The sequence below is a fragment of the Bubalus kerabau genome, chromosome X, assembly GCF_029407905.1.
Source record: "Bubalus kerabau isolate K-KA32 ecotype Philippines breed swamp buffalo chromosome X, PCC_UOA_SB_1v2, whole genome shotgun sequence".
Taxonomy (NCBI): Eukaryota; Metazoa; Chordata; class Mammalia; order Artiodactyla; family Bovidae; genus Bubalus; species Bubalus kerabau.
Genome location: NC_073647.1, coordinates 129,155,461 through 129,177,562, shown reverse-complemented (window position 1 = coordinate 129,177,562; position 22,102 = coordinate 129,155,461). Strand labels below are relative to the sequence as shown.

Sequence of the window (22,102 nt, the reverse complement as noted above, 5' to 3'; positions counted from 1 at the left end):
TCTTGGTAGCAAGCTGACGTCGTGGAAGGCAGCATGGCAGAGACTGTCATTAACAAGCTCACCCTAAGTGACAGTGATAATGAGTAATAGGCCTCCAGCTATCTTCCCTATAGTCAAGGGGCTGATCAACAAAGATAATGATAATGGCACTCTGCAGGTCCAAGTCCTCATATATATTCTTATATTTTATTTTTATATTTTATTTTTATAAGAACCTCAAGAAATAAGAAGGACAGGGATGTCCCTGGTGGTCCAGTGGCTAAGACTCTGTGCTCCCAATTCAGGGGACCTGGGTTCAATCCCCGGTCAGGGAACTAGATGCCACAGGCCACAACTAAAGATCCCAAGTGTCAAAATGAAGATGGAAGATCCTGTGTGTCACAACTAAGACATAGCACACCCAAATAAATACATTTAAAGAAAAGAAAGATGAAGGATATGCATTATCAGTGAGAAAAAGGGAGGCCACACAGATAAGAAGTTATTGAATGTGGACATGAATACAGGTCTTCTAATGCCATGCTTTTTTTTTTTTTTTTTTTTCTGTTACCTCACAGGTATATCAATGGGTTAAGAATAGTGGGTGGGCAGACTGGGAATCCAGCCAGATAAGAAGGCTGGGAAGGGAGGGAAATCCCCTCATGAAGACAGCCCTGATCACTGTATCTCTAGTTATAGGGGTGCCTTCTAGCCCAGGGCAGGGATGGCTGCCACACGTCAGCCAAAATCCTTCTCAGAGGGAAGACAACTTCAAAAGCGGCCACCAAATGTGTCAGAGGTAGCAGAGCACCTCACTGGAAGGCAGTCAACACCCATAGACCCAAATCCCTCAGTTCAGGCTCTCTCACTGCTCCACATAGGCAGAAGCACTGCTACCTGAGTTGACTCTGAACACCTGGAAAGACCTTGGGAGTAGAAATGCCCAGAGACTGTATCTCTTCCTGAGTGGTTTCCCTTTGGGCATGAAAGGTGTGTGTTGGGGAGGTGGCAACAAAACATACATGTTATATCTGCAAATTCAGCTCCTCTGGGCAGAGAAACTCTCTGTTTTTGCTCTGCATGGGGTACTGTAATTTATCAACCGAACCACTGGCTGTTATGGCCTCTTCACTGGGATTCTAAAGCTGACCCTAGTCTTGGGCGCTGCCTCCCTCCTCGTTATCCCATCTTTCCCTTTTCCATGATCCAGAGGGGCTCCCTGGGATGATGCAGAGAAGTCTACTTCGACCTGCATCCTTTTATTTTACCTGGAAAACAAGGATTTCCTCACCGGCCAGACTCAATGAGACTTGTGATTGTTACACTCCACTGCCTATTACAAGCCACGACTTGGCAGGGAACATTTAAAGATAGCGGCAGCTTAATCGTTTCTGTGTTCTTTTGCAGATCAGATCAGTCGCTCAGTCGTGTCCGACTCTTTGCGACCCCAAGAATCGCAGCACGCCAGGCCTCCCTGTCCATCACTAACTCCCGGAGTTCACCCAGACTCACGTCCATCGATGTGATGGCATCAGTGATGCCATCCAGCCATCTCATCCTCTGTCGTCCCCTTCTTCTCCTGCCCCCAATCCCTCCCAGCATCAGAGTCTTTTCCAATGAGTCAACTCTTCGCATGAGGTGGCCAAAGTACTGGAGTTTCAGCTTTAGCATCATTCCTTCCAAAGAAATCCCAGGGCTGATCTCCTTCAGAATGGACTGGTTGGATCTCCTTGCAGTCCAAGGGACTCTCAAGAGTCTTCTCCAACACCACAGTTCAAAAGCATCAATTCTTTGGTGCTCAGCCTTCTTCACAGTCCAACTCTCACATCCATACATGACCACAGGAAAAACCATAGCCTTGACTAGACGGACCTTTGTTGACAAAGTAATGTCTCTGCTTTTGAATATGCTATCTAGGTTGGTCATAACTTTCCTTCCAAGGAGTAAGCGTCTTTTAATTTCATGGCTGCAGTCATCATCTGTAGTGAATTTGGAGCCCAGAAAAATAAAGTCTGACACTGTTTCCACTGTTTCCCCATCTATTTCCCATGAAGTGGTGGGACCAGATGCCATGATCTTCGTTTTCTGAATGTTGAGCTTTAAGCCAACTTTTTCACTCTCCACTTTCACTTTCATCAAGAGGCTTTTGAGTTCCTCTTCACTTTCTGCCATAAGGGTGGTGTCATCCGCATATCTGAGGTTACTGATATTTCTCCCGGCAATCTTGGTTCCAGCTTGTGCTTCTTCCAGCCCAGTGTTTCTCATGATGTACTCTGCATATAAGTTAAATAAACAGGGTGACAATATACATCCTTGATGAACTCCTTTTCCTATTTGGAACCAGTCTGTTGTTCCATGTCCAGTTCTAACTGTTGTTTCCTGACCTGCATACAAATTTCTCAAGAGGCAGATCAGGTGGTCTGGTATTCCCATCTCTTTCAGAATTTTCCACAGTTTATTGTGATCCACACAGTCAAAGGCTTTGGCATAGTCAATAAAGCAGAAATAGATGTTTTTCTGGAACTCTCTTGCTTTTTTCATGATCCAGCGGATGTTGGCAATTTGATCTCTGGTTCCGCTGCCTTTTCTAAAACCAGCTTGAACATCAGGAAGTTCACGGTTCACATATTGCTGAAGCCTGGCTTGGAGAATTTTGAGCATTACTTTACTAGCATGTGAGATGAATGCAATTGTGCGGTAGTTTGAGCATTCTTTGGCATTGCCTTTCTTTGGGATTGGAATGAAAACTGACCATTTCTAGTCCTGTGGCCACTGCTGAGTTTTCCAAATTTGCTGGCATATTGAGTGCAGCACTTTCACAGCATCATCTTTCAGGATTTGGAATAGTTCAACTGGAATTCCATCACCTCCACTAGCTTTGTTCGTACTGATGCTTTCTAAGGCCCACTTGACTTCACATTCCAGGATGTCTGGCTCTAGGTCAGTGATCACACCATTGTGATTATCTGGGTCGTGAAGATCTTTTTTGTACAGTTCTTCTGTGTATTCTTGCCATCTATTCTTAATATCTTCTGCTTCTGTTAGTTCCATACCATTTCTGTCCTTTATCGAGCTCATCTTTGCATGAAATGTTCCTTTGGTATCTCTGATTTTCTTGAAGAGATCCCTAGTCTTTCCCATTCTGTTGTTTTCCTCTATTTCTTTGCATTGATCACTGAAGAAGGCTTTCTTATCTCTTCTTGCTATTCTTTGGAACTCTGCATTCAGATGCTTATATCTTTCCTTTTCTCCTTTGCTTTTCGCTTCTCTTCTTTTCACAGCTATTTGTAAGGCCTCCCCAGACAGCCATTTTGCTTTTTTGCATTTCTTTTCTATGGGAATGGTCTTGATCCCTGTCTCCTGTACAATGTCACGAACCTCATTCCCGAGTTCATCAGGCACTCTATCTATCAGATCTAGGCCCTTAAATCTGTTTCTCACTTCTACTGTATAATCATAAGGGATTTGATTTAGATCATACCTGAATGGTCTAGTGGTTTTCCCTACTTTCTTCAATTTAAGTCTGAATTTGGCAATAAGGAGTTCATGGTCTGAGCCACAGTCAGCTACTGGTCTTGTTTTTGCTGACTGTATAGAGCTTCTCCATCTTTGGCTGCAAAGAATATAATCAATCTGATTTCAGTGTTGACCATCTGGTGATGTCCATGTATAGAGTCTTCTCTTGTGTTGTTGGAAGAGGGTGTTTGTTATGGCCAGTGCATTTTCTTGGCAAAACTCTATTAGTCTTTGCCCTGCTTCATTCCGTATTCCAAGGCCAAATTTGCCTGTTACTCCAGGTGTTTCTTGACTTCCTACTTTTGCATTCCAGTCCCCTATAATGAAAAGGACATCTTTTTTGGGTGTTAGTTCTAAAAGGTCTTGTAGGTCTTCATAGAACTGTTCAACTTTAGCTTCTTCAGCATTACTGGTTGGGGCATAGACTTGGATTACTGTGCTTGGAAACGAACAGAGATTATTCTGTCGTTTTTGAGATTGTATCCAAGTACTGCATTTCGGACTCTCTTGTTGACCATGATGGCCACTCCATTTCTTCTGAGGGATTCCTGCCCGCAGTAGTAGATATAATGGTCATCTGAGTTAAATGCACCCATTCCAGTCCATTTCAGTTCGCTGATTCCTAGAATGTCGACATTCACTCTTGCCATCTCTTGTTTGACCACTTCCAATTTGCCTTGATTCATGGACCTGACCTTCCAGGCTCCTATGCAATATTGTTCTTTACAGCATCGGACCTTGCTTCTATCACCAATCACATCCACAGCTGGGTATTGTTTTTGCTGTGGCTCCATCCCTTCATTCTTTCTGGAGTTATTTCTCCACTGATCTCCAGTAGCATATTGAGCACCTACTGACCTGGGGCGTTTCTCTTTCAGTATCCTATCATTTTGCCTTTTCATACTGTTCATGGGGTTTTCAAGGCAAGAATACTGAAGTGGTTTGCCATTCCCTTCTCCAGTGGACCACATTCTGTCAGATCTCTCCACCATGACCTGCCCATCTTGGGTTGCCCGACGGGCATGGCTTAGCTTCATTGAGTTAGACAAGGCTGTGGTCCTAGTGTGATTAGATTGACTAGTTTTCTGTGAGTATGGTTTCAGTGTGTTTGCCCTCTGATGCCCTCTTGCAACACCTACCGTCTTACTTGGGTTTCTCTTACCTTGGGCGTGGGGTATCTCTTCACGGCTGCTCCAGCAAAGCGCAGCCATTGCTCCTTACCTTGGACGAGGGGTATCTCCTCACCACCACCCTTCCTGACCTTCAATGTGGGATAGCTCCTCTAGGCCTTCCTGTGCCCGCGCAGCCACGGCTCCTTGGACGTGGGGTTGGTCCTCCCGGCCACCGCCCCTGGCCTCGGTCGTGCGGTTGCTCCTCCCCGCTGCTGCCCTTGGCCTCGGGCTTAGGGGCGTGGGGTAGCTCCTCCCACCCGTCTGTTCTAAATCCCCCTTTCCCTAGTTCAGTTTTGGGGTCCACAAATAGCCCTGTGATTATGTGGGATAGGGATGGAAAGAAGTGAGGAGCATTCAGACGAATGAAGTCTGCACCACTGTATGTACTTCACGATGTCATGACTGTGTCCATCACTCTAAGTCTCCTTATTTACCCAGCCTCTTCCAATGCATATCTCTCAAAAGGTGTGAGCAAACTTCTGGTGGGTGTTTCACCCTCCTGCCTACTTGCAGCCTTACCAGTTCCTTGATAACCTGATTTTCAGGACATGGAACTCTGCTGTGATTTGGTCTTCGAGCCCTGGAAACTACCACCCTGAGATGCACCGCTGGATGCTTGTCACTCACAGGCCATGCTCTGCTGCTTGGGGAAGTGATGTCTGAAATAGTGGCTGTTGCTATGGGTACCGGAGTCTCAGGCAATGATAGTATCAGGACAGACTGAGGGAAATGGCAATAAAATTGATAACTTCATCACAGGCTCAAACATGGATTCAAATTAACTGTGTTGAATAATTTACCTCTGGGGAAAAAAATCCTCACTCTATCACAAAAGGAAATTTCTTAATAGATGGTTGTCACTGACAAGTTGTACTTCATTTTCCAGAAAAAGGAAAAGTCTTTTTTCCCTCAGAGATGTGTGACAAGCAGTACAAAGCACCCATTAATTTCTCCTGAATCTTCTCTACTCTTGGAATTTGTTCCACATTTCTGATTTTTAAGTTCTCCCTTAATTTTTTTCATTTGCCAGCAATTCCAGTTTCTTTTTACAAGCTCAAGAGATATATCTAATCAAGTATTCAGTAGAGGAAGGTATTACCACTAATCCTGGAAGTGATACTGTGCTGAGATTTAAAAATAAAAAATTTTATTACTATTTTTTTTTGAAGACCTGAGTTCAGCCTCAGAGGGTTATAAATGGAGAATTGGCTTCAGGAAAACTGAAGTGAAGGGTGAAATGAGGGTGATTAGCAAAGTGTTAAGACACCTAAAAAGTAAAGAAATGTATGCCTTGATTCATTTAGTCATGAAGGATGGACGAGTGGAATAAGTCACAGTGAGTGAGCAAAATAGTACTGGGTAACATAATAATTGTGTACCAGTATGGATTGGGTTTGGTTATGAATAACAGAGATCAGAAAAGCAGTGGCCATATACTGTACAAGGGTCAACTGTATTCTCTTCACATTCAAGCAGGTCTCCTAGGACCCAGCTGATCCACACCTTTTTTACTTGCTGTATGCACACAGAAGGGAGACAATCCGAGCTGGAAGAGGTGTGTGACCCTTCCCTCCTTTACAGATGGTGGTACTGAGTCCAGACAAGTGACATGACTGTGGTCACTCAGGGCCAGAACCAGGACTGAGGCCTTGAATATCCAGCACTCACAGGGTTGCAAAAATATTAAAAAAAAAAAAAGAGAGAGAGAGAGACAGATTCAAATAAAACCAGATCTTGATAACACTACAGACCTTGCAGAATGGCTAAACTTTTGAAAAAGACAATAAATTTTGCTCCTATGAACATTAAAAAGAGAAAAGCAATGGCTTTTAAAAATGGGTCGGGGGAAGTTTCTCCCCTGTATATAAAAGAAGTATGGAGGAAAACAGTTCAGACTATGGAGGGCGCTCTTTCCATCTCATTTCACTCATTCCAAGACATTTTTCCCCCCCGTTTTTTCACATCTTTAAAACTGGGATAAATCTTACAATTGCTGTTGGTCATAGCTATCATTGCCTGAGCAAGCCCATCAAGACTCAACAGAGGGACTTCCCTGGTGGTCCAGTGGCTAGGACTACATGCTTCCAATGCATGGGGTGCAGGTTCAATCCCTGAACAGGGAACTAGATGCCACGTGCTGCAACTAGGACCCGGTGCAGCCAAAATAAATAATTAAAAAAAAAAAAAAGACTCAACAGAGTGGTCTTACTGGCTAGGAACCAACTTCTAGAGGCATTAGAAGAGTACTCTTAAGAAATTATGCATCAACAACACTTTTAATGGTGCAGAGGACGATATTAAGAGATACTAATATTATTAAGATCACAAAAGTGATTTAGAAGAGTTGGAATTTGTTATTTAAATCATTTATCTATTACAGCTCAGTTGAGATATAATTGACGTATAATACTGTGTAAGTTTAAGGAGTACAATGTGATGATGATACACATATGTATTGTTAAATGATGACCAAAATGAAGTTGGTCAACACATACTTCACCTCACATAATTACCTTTTGGGGGAGGGGGTGGTGAGAATATTTAAGATTTACTTGAAGCCATCAATAAAACAAAAATACAACCTAGTGGGACTTCTCTGGTGGTACAGTGGGTAAGAATCCACCTGCCAGTTCAGTGGACATGGGTTCAATTCTTCGTTAGGGAAGATTTCATGTGCCACAGCTTCTGAGTCCAAGCACCTAGAGCCTGTGCTCTACAACAAGAGAAGTCGCCACAACTAGAGAAAGGCCACATGTAGCAACAAAGATTCAGTGCAACTGAAAATTTTAAAAATAATTTTTTAATTAAAAAAATAATTAAAAAAAGAAAATCTACTGAATGGGAGAAAATATTTGCAAATTATATGACCAATAAGAGGTTAATATCCAAAACATAAACAGCTCATGCAACTCAATACAAAAAAAAAAAACAACCCTAAAACCTGATTAAAAATAGGTTCAAGACCTGAATAGACATTTTTCCAAAGAAGACATACGGATGGCTAATAGGCACATGAAAACATGCTCAACATCACTAATTATTAGAGAAATGCAAATCAAAACCACAATGAGACATCATGTCACACCTGTCAGAATGTCTATTGTCAAAATGGCTATTGTCACAAAGCCTATAAATAACAGGGCTTCCCAGGTGGTGGCAGTGATAAAGAACCTACCTATGAATGCAGGAGATTTAAGAGATGCAAGTTTGATCCCTCAGTCAGAAAGATCCCCCAGAGCAGGGCATGGCAACCCACTCCTTCTTGCCTGGAGAATCCCACAGATAGAGGAGCCTGGTAGGCTACAGTCCATATGGTCGCAAAGAGTGGGACACAACTGAAGTGACTTAGCACGCACACACTACAAATAAAAAGTGTTGGCAAGGATGTAGAGAAAAGGGAACCCTCGTACAGGACTGGCAGGAATGTAAACTGATACCGTCACTATGGAAAGCAGTATGGAGGTTCCTCAAAAAGCTAAAAACAGAATTACCATATGATCCAGGAATTCCACTCCTGAGTACATATTCAGAAAACAAAAACACTAATTTGAAAAGATATGTGCACCCCAATGTTCATAGCATTATTATTTACAATAGCCAAGATATGGAAGCATCCCAGATGCTCATCAACAGATCAATGGATAAAGATGTGAGATATATACATAAACACACATATATATATATACACATGGATATTATCCAGCCACAAAAAGAATGAAATTTTGTAAGTGTAACAACATAGATGAACTTAGGGGGGCATTATGCTTAGAGACAAAAATAAGACAGAGACAAATACTATATGTTATCACTTATATGCGGTATCTTTAAAAATAAAACAAATGTATTTAACAAAACAAACAGACTCACAGATACAGAGAACAAACCAGTGGTTACCAGTGGGGAGAAGGAAGCAAGGAGGGGCAAGATAGGGGTAGGGGATTAAGAAATACAAACTATTATGTATAAAACAGATAAGCAATAAGGATATACTGAACAACCTGGGGAACAACACAGGGAATTGTGGTGCTGGAGAAGACTCTTGGGGGTCCCTTAGGCTGCAAAGGAAATTAAACTCGTCAATACTTAAGGAAATCAACTCCAAACATTCATTGGAAGGGTGATGTTGATGCTGAAGCTCCAATACTTTAGCCACCTGATGTGAACAGCCAACTCACTGGAAAAAACCCTGATGCTGGGAAAGACTGAAGGCAAAAGGAAAAGTGGGAGGCAGAGGATGAGATGGTTGGATGGCCTCACCAACTTGATGGACATGAATTTGAGCAAACTCTGCGAGATAGTGGAGGGCAAAGATCACACAGAATTTGTCTTTTCTGTCTGTCTTATTTCACTTAGCACAATACCTCCATGGTCCATCCTTGTTACAAATGGCATGGTTCCCTTCTTTTTTTCCGTTGCTCACCTACTACATCTTCTTTATCCATGCATCTGTCAATGGGCATTCAGGTTGTTTCTATGCCTTGGCTATTGTGAACAACACTGCAACAAGCATGGAAGTGCAGATGTCTTAGAAGAGTTGACTTTTGAATCTGAAGAAGATCCAGCCGTACCATAAACAATTTATTTAGTGCAGTTCCTTTTTATGTGTATGCATAAGAGTAATGTAATGACCAAAAATCTATATCTAAATAAGTATAAAAGAGATCATTTACTAATTGAAAAGTCAAAGAAAACTCCAATGGATGAGAAAAGGTTGTGTCTTAATTAAATTGGTAGCATTTCCTTTCTTCCTTTGCAGTACATAATATAATGCTGTGCCTTAAAACTGACATGTTTGATTTGATAAAATATATTATTTTCTTGTTCCATTGTACAGGGCTTCTGTTCTTAAGCTGTATTTTCCAATATGGCTATTGGAGTTCCAACTATTTACATCAACATACCAGGCAGAAGAAAGAACAGATAGATACAGATATACAGATATATAATATATATAGGAGTAGAAGAATATCTACACCTTTGCTAGGAGGAAGGAAAAGGTAATAAATCTGAGTGCCGTGAAAGGAGGGTTGATCTTTGAGTTAAGGGGTGGTGGCTTCCTGTGGTTTCTGATTCAGGGGAGCACCATGATAGGAGCATTTACTTTCCATCAAAATTAGAGGATCCGATAGAAAGCCCCAAGCCAGATTTATCGGTACATGTGTTTTATTTGAACTAATGATTTAAAAAAATAATTTTTCAATTTTGGAATAAGCTTAGATTTACATAAATGTTGCAAAGATAGTACAGTTTCTGTATATCCCCCATCCAGTTTCCTCTGTTAACCTCTTACATAACCATGGTGCATTTGTTAAAAATAAGAAATTAAATCTAGCACATTATGAGACTTCCCTGCTGGTCCAGTGGCTAAGACTCCACACTCCCAATGTGGGGGGCTCAGGTTTGATCTCTGGTCAGGGAACTAGATTCCACATGCCTCAACTTAGAGTTTGCATGACACAACTAAAGATCTCACATACTGCAATGAAGATCCTGTGTGCCTGGTACAGCCCAATTAATTGATTGATTAAATAAAAATTTTAAAATGAACTAAACTCCATAGTGTATTTCCACTGAAGTCCATTTTCTGTTTTGGTTCCAAAAATCAAGGATGCCACATTGTATTTATGTCATGGCTCCTTGGCCTCCTCTGTCCCAGTTCTTCCTTGTTTTTGATGGCCTTGAGAGTTTGAACAGTACTGGTCAAGTGTTTTATAGAACATTTATCAGTTTGGGCTTGTCTGATGTTTTCTCCTGATTAGACTGGCTTATGGGTTGGGGGGAAGAAGACCACAGAGATGACATGCTCTTCTCACACATCGTACCGGGGGTACATGCTATCCATGTGGCATTACTGGTGATATTGACTTTGATCACTTGGCTGAGGTGGGCTCTGCCTGCTTTCTCCTCTGAAAATTTAGTGGACTACGTTTCCCTTTCCATTCTTTACTCTTTTTTTTTTTAATTTTATTTTTAAACTTTACAATATTGTATTGGTTTTGCCAAATATCAAAATGAATCCGCCACAGGTATACATGTGTTCCCCATCCTGAACCCTCCTCCTTCCTCCCTCCCCATACCATCCCTCTGGGTCGTCCTAATGCACCAGCCCCAAGCATCCAGTATCGTGCATCGAACCTGGACTGGTAACTCGTTTCATACATGATATTATACATGTTTCAATGCCATTCTCCCAAATCTTCCCACCCTCTCCCTCTCCAACAGAGGCCATAAGACTGTTCTATACATCAGTGTCTCTTTTGCTGTATCGTATACACGGTTATTGTTACCATCTTTCTAAATTCCATATATATGCGTTAGTATACTGTATTGGTGTTTTTCTTTCTGGCTGACTTCACTCTGTATAATAGGCTCCAGTTTCATCCACCTCATTAGAACTGATTCAAATGTATTCTTTTTAATGGCTGAGTAATACTCCATTGTGTATATGTACCACTGCTTTCTTATCCATTCATCTGCTGATGGACATCTAGGTTGCTTCCATGTCCTGGCTATTATAAACAGTGCTGCGATGAACATTGGGGTACACGTGTCTCTTTCAATTCTGGTTTCCTCGGTGTGTATGCCCAGCAGTGGGATTGCTGGATCATAAGGCAGTTCTATTTCCAGTTTTTAAAGGAATCTCCACACTGTTCTCCATAGTGGCTGTACTAGTTTGCATTCCCACCAACAGTGTAAGAGGGTTCCCTTTTCTCCACACCCTCTCCAGCATTTATTGCTTGTAGACTTTTGGATCGCAGCCATTCTGACTGGCGTGAAATGGTACCTCATAGTGGTTTTGATTTGCATTTCTCTGATAATGAGTGATGTTGAGCATCTTTTCATGTGTTTGTTAGCCATCTGTATGTCTTCTTTGGAGAAATGTCTATTTAGTTCTTTGGCCCATTTTTTGATTGGGTCATTTATTTTTCTGGAGTTGAGCTGTAGGAGTTGCTTGTATATTTTTGAGATTAGTTGTTCGTCAGTTGCTTCATTTGCTATTATTTTCTCCCATTCTGAAGGCTGCCTTTTCACCTTGCTAATAGTTTCCTTTGATGTGCAGAAGCTTTTAAGGTTAATTAGGTCCCATTTGTTTATTTTTACTTATATTTCCAATATTCTGGGAGGTGGGTCATAGAGGATCCTGCTGTGATGTATGTCAGAGAGTGTTTTGCCTATGTTCTGCTCTAGGAGTTTTATAGTGTCTGGTCTTACGTTTAGATCTTTAATCCATTTTGAGTTTATTTTTGTGTATGGTGTTAGAAAGTGTTCTAGTTTCATTCTTTTACAAGTGGTTGACCAGATTTCCCAGCACCACTTGTTAAAGAGATTGTCTTTAATCCACTGTATATTCTTGCCTCCTTTGTCAAAGACAAGGTGTCCATATGTGCGTGGATTTATCTTTGGGCTTTCTATTTTGTTCCATTGATCTATATTTCTGTCTTTGTGCCAGTACCATACTGTCTTGATGACTGTGGCTTTGTAGTAGAGCCTGAAGTCAGGTAGGTTGATTCCTCCAGTTCCATTCTTCTTTCTCAAGATCACTTTGGCTATTCGAGGTTTTTTGTATTTCCATACAAATTGTGAAATTATTTGTTCTAGCTCTGTGAAGAATACCGTTGGTAGCTTGATTGGGATTGCATTGAATCTATAAATTGCTTTGGGTAGTATACTCATTTTCACTTGATTCTTCCAATCCATGAACATGGTATATTTCTCCATCTATTAGTGTCCTCTTTGATTTCTTTCACCAGTGTTTTATAGTTTTCTATATATAGGTCTTTAGTTTCTTTAGGTAGATATATTCCTAAGTATTTTATTCTTTCCGTTGCAATGGTGAATGGAATTGTTTCCTTAATTTCTCTTTCTGTTTTCTTATTATTAGTGTATAGGAATGCAAGGGATTTCTGTGTGTTGATTTTATATCCTGCAACTTTACTATAGTCTTTGATTAGTTCTAGTAATTTTCTGGTGGAGTCTTTAGGGTTTTCTATGTAGAGGATCATGTCATCTGCAAACAGTGAGAGTTTTACTTCTTCTTTTCCAATTTGGATTCCTTTTATTTCTTTTTCTGCTCTGATTGCTGTGGCCAAAACTTCCAAAACTATGTTGAATAGTAGTGGTGAAACTGGGCACCCTTGTCTTGTTCCTGACTTTAGAGGAAATGCTTTCAATTTTTCACCATTGAGGATAATGCTTGCTGTGGGTTTGTCATATATAGCTTTTATTATGTTGAGGTATGTTCCTTCTATTCCTGCTTTCTGGAGAGTTTTTATCATAAATGGATGTTGAATTTTGTCAAAGGCTTTCTCTGCATCTATTGAGATAATCATATGGTTTTTATTTTTCAATTTGTTAATGTGGTGTATTACATTGATTGATTTGCGGATATTGAAGAATCCTTGCATCCCTGGGATAAAGCCCACTTGGTCATGGTGTATGATCTTTTTAATGTGTTGTTGGATTCTGATTGCAAGAATTTTGTTAAGGAGTTTTGCATGTATGTTCATCAGTGATATTGGCCTGTAGTTTTCTTTTTTTGTGGCATCTTTGTCAGGTTTTGGTATTAGGGTGATGGTGGCCTCATGGAATGAGTTTGGAAGTTTACCTTCCTCTGCAATTTTCTGGAAGAGTTTGAGCAGGATAGGTGTTAGCTCTTCTCTAAATTTTTGGTAGAATTCAGCTGTGAAGCCGTCTGGACCTGGGCTTTTGTTTGCTGGAAGATTTTTGATTACAGTTTCAATTTCCGTGCTTGTGATGGGTCTATTAGGATTTTCTATTTCTTCCTGGTCCAGTTTTGGGAAGTTGTACTTTTCTAAGAATTTGTCCATTTCTTCCACGTTGTCCATTTTATTGGCATATAATTGCTGATAGTAGTCTCTTATGATCCTTTGTAGTTCTGTGTTGTCTGTTGTGATCTCTCCATTTTCATTTCTAATTTTATTGATTTGATTTTTCTCCCTTTGTTTCTTGATGGGTCTGGCTAATGGTTTGTCAATTTTATTTATCCTTTCAAAGAACCAGCTTTTGGCTTTGTTGATTTTTGCTATGGTCTCTTTTGTTTCTTTTGCATTTATTTCTGCTCTAAGTTTTAAGATTTCTTTCCTTCTACTAACCCTGGGGTTCTTCATTTCTTCCTTTTCTAGTTGCTTTAGGTGTAGAGTTAGGTTATTTATTTGACTTTTTTCTTGTTTCTTGAAGGTATGCCTGTATTGATATGAACTTTCCCCTTAGGACTGCTTTTACAGTGTCCTACAGGTTTTGGGTTGTTGTGTTTTCATTTTCATTCGTTTCTATGCAAATTTTGATTTTTTTGATTTCTTCTGTGATTTGTTGGTTATTCAGCAGCGTGTTGTTCAGCCTCCATATGTTGGAATTTTTAATAGTTTTTCTCATGTAATTGAGATCTAATCTTACTGCACTGTGGTCAGAAAAGATGCTTGGAATGATTTCTGGAAGAGGTGGGGAGGAATTCAGTACCACCTCCTGGGTGGGGAGAAATTCTTCTGAAAGGAGAATTTGTACCTTCTTTGCCATTTATTTATTTATTCAGTCATCTATTTATACCAGTATGGAGTCATCGATGTTTACTTACTACTTTGGGTTACAAACCAATAATGTTATTTATTTAGTTGCTCAAATTGTCCCAGATTTGACCATTGGGAACACTTTCAGTTGGCTCTTGTGACCCTTTTACATCTCCCATCACTGTGTGTGTGTGTGTGTGTGTGTGTGTAGCACTTCCTTTATGGTACTACAAGATGCTCCAAGCTCAGGATGTATTTTCTCTGCCCCAGCTCTAGAATCAGCCACTTCTCCAAGGAGTCCTAGTTCCTTTTATTGGATAAGTGGTATTTGGGAACTACGATCTTGGCAAACTTGTGAGTTTTTAACTGGAAGAGTTCTCATCAAATTTTGTATTTCTGGCTTCTCATAAAAATATTAACCGTCTGGCCACACTGGGCTCTGTCCCATGGGAATGTTCATATAGAGTTGAGTTTCAGCAGCCACCTTAAAGTAATTACATTATCCAATTTACCACATGACATGCCATTCAAGCAAGGTAACTTGAGTACCCAAAGGCTTCTCTTCATTGATTTCAATTCCCCACTGGGCCCTTCTAGTACTTAGTTTGGTGTTGTTCTTAGATTCTCTGTCTCAAGCACCATGGACCATGCAAAGGTCAGAAACCTGGGACAGATCCTCTGCCACAAAAAAGGATGGTTCCTCTCCCTTAGGTTGATTGGCCCCCGTATCTCTGAGCCTCTGATGGTATTTAAGAGATGAAATTTGGATCACTGGGTCATCTGTTTTCTTACTGCCTAGAAGTCAAAAGAGCTCAGCTTAAGGCTGGATCTATGAGTGTCTCCGTCAGTTACTTGTCCCTTTGTTGACCAAAGCACTCAACTTCTTTTACCTTCTGTTAGTACTTAATATCATGGTGACAAATCACCTTGATGCTTGTGTATACTTCAACTGGATTACCAGGCAGGACATACAAGATGTCACAGACCAAAAAGCTCACAGATCAGACTAAGATGGCTTGGATCACACTGTTTGCTGAAGGATTTCGAACAGTGAGAATCAACAAGGGGTTGGGGAAGGAGAAAGAGAGACAGCGAGTGCTTGAGTGCATGGTAGTCTGATGGAAGGGACTGAAGCCAATGTCATGTCATGTTCACATGTCCATTCTCTGCTACTTTAGTTTTCCCCACTTCATATGATTATAAAGACCAGTGATGAAGATATGGAGAGCCAATATACACCAGTTCTGTCAGAGATACCAAGGGACCAATAGTCCTGATGTACAGGGCAGGGGACATATGGGACCCAAACTGGTGTCCCCAGTATATGGCTGGTCTAAGGAAGAACCACTGTCAGGAATGGTTGGTGTCTACTTGGTCCTTCCATTCATTCCTATTCAGAACGCATATATTCTGCCATTTATCCATGTCCAATATCTATCACAAGAATTATCCATACTTAGTTTTGTCTATCCTCCTTATGTGTTTTTCTTCTCTACTGCAGACTACTTTTGAACAAACAGCAGACATGTCCCTGCACAAGCATCTTCCGATCTGTTCTTCAGGGAGATGGCATGAATGTTTTTCAGGGTATTGTTAGGTTGGTTCCTCTCCTGGCTCTGTTGATTAGACCCTCTATAGCCTAGCCTAGTAATAATCTAAAAACCCTTTCAGGAGCATATTCAGCTTACAATAAAGGGAGTTACAACTTCATTTTCTTTAAGGACCTTGATTTCTTAGTCTCTAATGCCTTGAAGAAATCACTCCCTTTAGCAATCTGAAAAGGATAGAAAAACGTCTTCCCCAAAAGGGGGCACTCACTCCCGTATTATTGCCTGGGAAATCCCATGGATAGAGGAGCCTAGTGGGCAGCAGTCCATGGGGCTGCAGAGTTGGAGGCAACTGAGTTGCCTTGCCTAATTGCCCCACCTTTGTAGTGGTCTAGTATCTGTAGAAGACAAAGTTTAGGAGGCTCTTGGAGGAAGACAGGTGGGGGGAGGGAGTTGACTTCAGAAGCTAAGAATAAATAGAAAGTGAAGATACAGCTCCTTAAGGTGTAGACATAGATGTAGGGAATTTCAAGAAGTCATTGGAAGTTCACTGAATAGCTATCTATGAGAACAAAAAGGAAAAAGAGGAGGCAGCATGGGACTGGTTAAAGTGAAAGTCGCTCAGTTGTGTCCGACTCTTGCGAACCCATGGACTATACAGTCCATGGAATTCTCCAGGCCAGAATACCGGACTGGGTAGCTGTTCCCTTCTCCAGGGGATCTTCCCAACCCAGGGATCAAACCCAGGTCTCCTGCATTGCAGGTGGATTCTTTACCAACTGAGCTATGAGAGAAGCCCAAGGACTGGTGTTCCCACACCGGGAGTCGAACCTGGGCTGCCTAGGTGAAAACCAGGAATCCTAGTCCTGAATATGCAATATTAAGCAGTCATTAAAATTGCGCTTTCTCAGGCAAGTTCAATCTTGCCCCATAGCAGAGTCAATCAAGAAGTGGCATAAGACCAATAAATCCAGAGATCATCTAAGAGCAAAACAATCCATCCAAATACTCAGAAAGGGCAATAAGCAGAAAGCAGTCTTTCTGGTCCTCTAGTGAAGACATGAAGTGGGCTTCACAACAAGGCAGCTGAGCTACCTTCTTTAACAATTTGTTCTGGAAGGATCTTCTCTTGACAAACAGAGTGAACTCTGCTCAGAGAGAACCTCCGCTTTGTCATCTGACGGCTCCCCAGATGGACCTCCAGAAAAAGGGGAGAAAGAAGACTGGAGGCCTTGTGTTTGGGATCTGTCCCCACTGTAGAGAGTCCTTCAGCAAGCCTCCCTGGTTAAGGACAATCCGAGATACAGCAGACCTCCAGTGCAGAACTGTTGCTAGCAGAGGAGAGCTCACTGATGCCAGGACCCCTGGTGATGCAGTTAACAACAGACTCAAGGACTTTGGGAGGGGGCTGCTGAGGCACTGAACTAACTGGATTTCCAGGGAGCCTCTGATATTTGCAGGGACATCCATGTGACAAGAAGCAGGGGTTGTGGAAGGAGATGAAGGGGGTGATTTCCCCTTGACAAATCAAGAAAATCCACTTCACCTATCTAATCTGTTCAAGGCAGCAAAAGGAGAGCAGCCTTCAAGGAAAGAAGTTTGGGAGAAAAAGAAAATATCCACCTCGCCTAAGATGTTAGGAAGAGAAGTGGAGACCTGAGGGTGAAAACCCAAGATGGCGAACCTAATCATAGTCATAATCATTATGGTCCAACTCATAATGCTATTAAGGCTGGCAGAAATGCATGCTCTGTCTGGGAGGATTTCACATCGAAAAGAGCAACTTTAATACCAAAAATAATTGTTTACCTTTTTCCCTCCATTCATTCTTCAAGGATGTGAACGTGTATGGAAAGCAAAGGGTCAAGAAGTGAAGGAAAGACCATCCATTGTTGGAAAAGCCATAATCTGGAACATTCTCTGGGAGATGGTTAGCTTGGAGATGAACCCAGTGAGAGAAGGAAGAGCTGGCTCGACATATGTCGAGTTGAAAATGACAGGAGGTAGACTCCCAAATTGGGGCTTCCCCTGTGGCTCAGTGGTAAAGAATTCACCTGCCAATGCAGGAGACCTGGGTTCAATCCATGGGCTGGGAAGAGCTCCTGGAGAAGAAATGGCAACCCACTCCAGTATTCTTGCCTGCGAAATCCCATGGACAGAGGAGCCTGGTGGGCTACAGTCCATGGGGTCACAAAGAGTCGGACATGACTGAGCAACTCAACAACAACAGACTTTCAAATCAGGGCCTGCAGGAGCTGAGAACACAGGCTGGAGAGAGAGCTCGTCCAGGGGTAGGGAAGCAGTGTCACTTGAGGAGAGATGATAAAAGATGAAATGTGAAGGGCAGCCTAAGGCCAAGAACAGAGTCTTCATGTTTAAGTAAAATGCCGTTCGGAGGAAACAGCCAACGGGGATCTGGGCTTCAGGAGGAAGCTGGTCAATCCCTTGTTGGAGATATCCTGGGATAGGTGTGTCCAGTGACAGACACCTGTCATGAATACTAAAATGGGAAGCTCACAATCGTGTGTTTGAAGAGGCAGTGTGTGCATTCTCTCTAACCAGGCAACAGGCATCAAAAAGTTCTGGGCAAGGTCTTTCTGTCCTTTTCCTTTTTATACCAGAGCCTGACTATTGTTTCAATTTGCTGCTTCCACAGAGTACAAGTCCAGGTGTCAGAATGTCAGAGGCATGTGGAGAACATCAAAGCCCCTGGTGGAGCCATCACAAGTGTGTTAGAGCAACATCAAAGAGAAGCAGGGTTTATACCCTTGAGCCTGAGGAGGGAACATAAGACTCCACTCTGGCACTTTTTGTCCCTCTTCAAAAACCCTTCACTGTTTTTGTCAGACGTTTGGAAGAAGGAAGTTTATCAGCAAGCCCTGGAGTTGAAAAGATATCAGGGTAGGTACCTTATGCAGCCAATCATTCTCAGGGATGCGAGTGTGTCAGGACACAATCCAGGCACAGTGAGGTGAGGCTGTGCAGCGCACATTTACCTCTGGACTATGCAACTACCACCACACGTCCACACCGCTGCGTGGCTGTAGACTGATGTGGAGAGGGGTACTCTGGAAATTCCCCAACCTCTACAACTGACAAACTTGTTGTCAATATCTGCTTTTCAGCCCCAGGATCTAATCTCAAATTGCCTTTTATCTCTGCCCATGTTCATTACCACATGAAACACACACACACACACACACACACACACACACACACACACACACATGCTGCCCTGGTTTCCAGAGCACATCTTACCCTTCACACTCCAGTTCTCAAAAGGCTGGGCACTTTTCCTTTTTGTTCGTTTTCCTCACTCTTCCCCAACTTTTGAAATCTTTCCTTTTTAAAAAAAAAAATTATTTGGCTGCAGCAGGTCTTATTTGTGCCACGTGAACTCTTAGTTTTAGCATGTGGGATCTAGTTCCCTGACCAGGGATCGAACCCGGGCCCCCTGCATTGGGGGCATGGAGCCTTAGCCACTGGACTACCAGAGAAGTCCCTGAAATCCTTCCCTTGTGCTGTCTGTAGCTTGTGGATCCTTATCAGCATAATCTCCAATGTTCTCAGCCTATTTCTTTCCTGAACATTCTTTTCACCTTCTTGCTCTAAGCAAATTCTGGAATTCCCTGAAGGCTGCTGATGCCAGGGCAGTCCTCTTGAGTCAGGGGCATCTGTCCCCCTCACACAGTCTACTGGGCCTGAGAGTAAGGCAGGCATCCTCCTCCTTCCATGCCAACTCTTTTCAGGCCATCCTTCCTCTGGTCCCTCCTCCCTCGCATCCTCCAGTTTAGAATTTAACATCATGACATCATGGCCCCCTCCCTCCTCTTGTTATAGTTATCTCAGGACCCCCTCCCCACACTGCTGGGTTACCTTAGTTCCTGATGGAGGGCAATCTACTCCAGCGTAAGCCCTGTCCTAATTCCTGGCAATTCCAATATCTACATACATGATCCCTCTATTAATACAACCTGGCCTCTTCCTTTCTCGTTCCTTCTCGTCCCCTGACCTTGTCTACCAATCTCTTCTTCGTTGCTATAGTCACATCACAGACCTTGCCATCTGCAATACCTGTTCTCTTTCTATCATCTCTAATTCATGTATCAGACTCTCTGACCACCGCCTCCTCTTTTTGTAATTCATCCTCCCTAGTGTCCTGATGCCAAAAATCCTTTAACCCCTCTGAGAAATCCACTCCATTGGTCCAACAATGTTTCCCTGGCCAGTCAACTTCATGATCGCCTCTATTTTCTGAAGTTAAATCCCGTGGTAAGTGTTAATAATCATGCCTGTGGATGCATTTCCATCTTACCTGACTCCCTGGCTGTGTTGTATTTGCCTGGAAAAGTCCCTAACCTGACTAAATCCTTTCCCCCTGTCCCTCACATCGGCAACCATGCCACTGAAATGTGGCTAGAGAAAAGCCCAAGCATACTGACTGAATGCACTTAACCTTCATGACTGTGACTCTTAAGTGGGCCCCCAGCACTGCCAGTAACTGTGCTACATTCCCCTATTCTACTTTCTCTCCTGCTCTCCCTGTCTATCATTCATATCTTCTCCTCTGCATCTGTTAGCCTTTGTTCCCTATCAAGCCATCCCATCAGTGGCTTGAAGCCAGAACTATTTCATCTGCTCAAGATTTTGTGGCTCAGCGATTTGAATTAGGCTTGGTTGGGGAGTTTTTCTGCTGGGCTGGCTTGGTGTCACTCATGTAGCTGTGGTCCTCTGATGATGCAAATGGGGCTGCTTGGTCTCAGGTGGCAGTGGGTGTTTGTTATTGGATGGGCCACCTGTCTCAGGTAGGCTCGCTTGAGCTTCTTCAAGTGGTGGTGGGAGAGTTCCCAGACACAAGTGTTTTTTAGGTCAGTAGATGCATCATATTTGCCAATGTTCTATTAGCCAGAGGAAATCATACAGCCACATCCAGAATCAGTGTGGGAGGGGAACGGCAAAGGCTTGATGCTCTGGGAGTTATTACTGGAACATCTACTACTTCCTTTGGCCTCTGACCATTCATACATCCTCCCAGTCCTCCCTCTCATCTGATCACCTTGCTTCCCATTTCACTGAAGAAAACACAGACTATAAGGACCTCTACAGGCTTCCATCTACCACCACAACCTCTCACCCACCGGCATCTGGGCACGTACACTCCACCTCCTCTACTGTTTCTAGAAGAACCTGCCCTGCCTCTAAGGCAAACCCCTTCATTTTGGCCCTGGAGCCCATCCTTTCTTGTCCACTCACGGCCCTCGCTTGTTTCTCTGCTAGAGTCACTCGGGCCAAGGCAGCAATCTGGTGGCTTAAAAGGGCTGTGTAGTCTCAGGTGGCCTCACTTTTCGGTATCATCATTTTCCCTCTCTTTATTGGAATAAAATTCCCTCTCTTTGGAATAAAATCATGATATCTTTTCACTTCTTCTAATACCTCCCACTGACTACCCTCTGGTAACTGATCCATTATGGATACATTCCTCTCTTCTCTACATTCACAGTCTCCATGACCTCTCCTCCCAGCTTCTCTTAAACCCCTGCCTATGGGGCTTCTGTGTCCCTAACTCCACCAAAACAGATTCTGTCACGGTCTCCAATTTCCTCTACACTGTTAAGTCCAAGGGTTAATTCGCAGCTTTCATCTTACTTCAACACTTTCTTGAGCTGACCTTCAGGATGCGGCCCTCTCCTGGTTTTCTTTCTCCCTGTCTGGGCTCTCCTTCCCAGTCTGCTGCCTCTTTCATGCGCCTCAATTCCTCTTCATCAGCTCCCTGACAGCTTAGTGCTGGAATGCCCTAAGGCTCAATTCTTAAGGCTTTTCTCTCCGCTGTGTATATGCACTCCTTTGGCAATCTCATCAATCTCGTGGATTTCAGATGCCCTCTATGTGCTGATGATTTGAAATTGGTACCTCCAATCTACTCTTCCCTGAACTCCAGACCCATGGATACAAATACCTACATGAATGCCTATAGACATCTTATACTTAGTATGCCACATAGAACTCGTCTTTTCCCCCACGACTTCTCTACCTATAGTCTCCTCCAGCTCAAATTAATGGCTATTTTCTAGTTTCCCAAGACAAAAACCATTAAGTCATCCTTAACTACCTTCTTTCTCATATAGCCCACATCCAAATTATGAGTACATCTTCTCTTCAATATCCTCAAATTCAGTTCCCTTCTCACAACCTCCATTGCTACCATCCATATCCAACCTCCCACCAAGGTTATCATTGTAGACAATTAACTTATCTCCCTGCTTCTGCCTTTGTACTCTAGGGTCTATTTTCAACATAGCAGCAAGACTGGGCTTTTTAAAACATAAGTCAAAACATGTCACACCTCTGCTACAATGGCCCTCAA

The 22,102-nt window shown here is 42.5% G+C and overlaps 1 protein-coding gene and 1 non-coding gene across 7 annotated transcripts in view; one reads left to right on the top strand and one right to left on the bottom strand.

Annotated features, from left to right (window-relative positions):
• LOC129639096 (uncharacterized) overlaps positions 1-22,102 on the bottom strand; it is a 229,641-nt gene that overhangs the window by 101,225 nt on the left and 106,314 nt on the right. Inside the window, exon 3 of one of the 6 annotated variants that reach the window (XR_008708174.1) lies at positions 9,088-9,164. The exons of 4 other annotated variants lie outside the window; for them this stretch is intronic. The gene's annotated coding sequence lies outside the window, so the exon portion shown is untranslated. Of the gene's footprint in view, positions 1-9,087; positions 9,165-18,994; positions 19,081-22,102 lie in introns of those variants that run through there. One more of the 6 variants, XR_008708175.1, reaches the window with a different exon arrangement.
• On the top strand, positions 242-314 carry TRNAG-CCC (transfer RNA glycine (anticodon CCC)). The gene has a single exon. It is a non-coding gene; the product is annotated as a tRNA-Gly (tRNA).